Genomic DNA, 1817 nt, shown 5'->3' on the forward strand with positions numbered 1-1817 from the left:
AACAAGGGCACACAAACAAACATCAGACTGGCTTTTAAATAACATCCAGTAAATATTTGCTGCACACAGCATGGTCATAGCAGGGCCATACAGGGAGAAAAAAACTATCAAGAGGGATACATCAGTACTACTATAATATTATATATATGAGAAGCAGCACCGCAGAGAAGGAAAATGGGATAGATGATTAAGGTTTATTGAAAAATTGATTTGTGAATGAAGAGGAAAGCTCATCACTTTACTTTTTTGTCAGTTTAATTATTTATTGATTGAATTCATTAGCTTTCTCTCCCTATCTCGCTCCGTTTTCTTTTTCTGTTTTTATTTTTTGTTTAGTGGGTTTAGTTACTTGATGGTTAGACCCAATTTGTGGTGAGGTGAGTCATGTTGGCTATTTGTACTGTTGACCTTCTGTGGTTCTGACTTTTTTGTAGAATAAAAAAAATAATTAAAGATTGGGATTTTTGTGAGTCCTGTGGTATGCTTCACGATAAAAGCCATCCGTGTTTTGCCATTTAAATGCTTTTACTGGTCCCATATTGTAGACTGTGAGACTTTGGATTAAAAAGCAGGTCTATGGGCTAATAGCTAAACACTGCAACAAGACAAGAGCCTGAGATATCCACGGCTGCTGTGGCATTGATCTAAGTGCAGGCAGGAAGACAAAAAAGCAAAACATCCAAGTGTTGAATTTTCATCATGTTTATAAACGCAATACATTACCAAATTACTTTTGTCATGATTGCTAGATTCAATTCAAAATGGGACTTAAGTCTCATTCCTACAGGAGCCCAACCACAACTGTGTGACACCATGTTGGCTCCTGACTGAGTTACTGTCTCACCTGCAGTTTCACCTGAGTGCTGTTTACTTTTTTTAAAGTGCTCATATTATGCTCCTTTTCAGGTTCATAATGGTATTTACAGGTTATATCAAAATAGGTTTACATGGTTTAATTTTCCAAAAACACCAAGGGTAATTATTGACCTTTCCTAGTGAGCATATGGCGTAAACCTACACCACTGTTTGGCCCTGCAGTGTAACCTATTTTTTTCTTCTGTGTATTTCAAATCAATGTGTTGAGTTTATAAGGATACTATGGAAGTCAAAAGAAGAACAGCAAATTCAGGTAATTTATCTATTGCAGCCTCCATAAAAGCTTAAAATTCCTCATCAATTACCGTTTCCCCTGCATGACAGTCTAGAACTAAATGGTTGCCAAGATAAAAGGGTATTTTTTTGTCCTTTCTGCTGTTTCTCAGCAAGTATTCTCTGCTGCCGATGATCTTTCAGGGTAATCAGAGTAATGGGAAAAATGGGGCAATTTAATGGAAATCATTGTTATTATAGTTGAAAATCATTGTGCCCTTTTTTCCCCCATCACAATCTTTTTTTTTTTTTTTTACTTCACATTGTGATTACAAGACAGCTCATGACCTCATTACTCATTTTGTGCCCTCGCTCCTGTCACATAGACTGCACACAAGACCGAGCCCTCACAACTGACAGTGACATATGGTCTCCTGTGAGGAAACATGAAAAAGTAGCTGTGTCTTTACAGCAGGTGGAACAGAGATCACAGTCCTTCCCTTCCTAGGACTTAATCTGTCTGTCCTTTCAAATACTTAACTTTGACCTGTGCACGCATCAGCATGCATGCATCATGTACAGCGGTGGAAGAAGTCTTCAGATCCTTTACTTCAGTAAAAGTACAGACGTGCTCAAATTTGTTGGTACCGCTCCACAAAAAACGAAGAATGCACAATTTTCTCTGAAATAACTTGAAACGGACAAAAGTAATTGGCATCCACCATTAT

At 37.6% G+C, this 1817-nt stretch overlaps 1 long non-coding RNA gene across 1 annotated transcript in view; it reads right to left on the minus strand.

The window, feature by feature from the left end:
* Positions 1–1136: 1136 nt before the first annotated feature.
* Positions 1137–1817, minus strand: part of LOC117952656 — a 6126-nt gene continuing 5445 nt past the window's right edge. Inside the window, exon 3 of the long non-coding RNA XR_004658464.1 lies at positions 1137–1148. This is a non-coding gene — a long non-coding RNA (uncharacterized LOC117952656). The remainder of the gene's footprint in view (positions 1149–1817) is intronic.

This window comes from Etheostoma cragini, chromosome 2 (assembly GCF_013103735.1).
Source record: "Etheostoma cragini isolate CJK2018 chromosome 2, CSU_Ecrag_1.0, whole genome shotgun sequence".
Lineage (NCBI taxonomy): Eukaryota > Metazoa > Chordata > Actinopteri > Perciformes > Percidae > Etheostoma > Etheostoma cragini.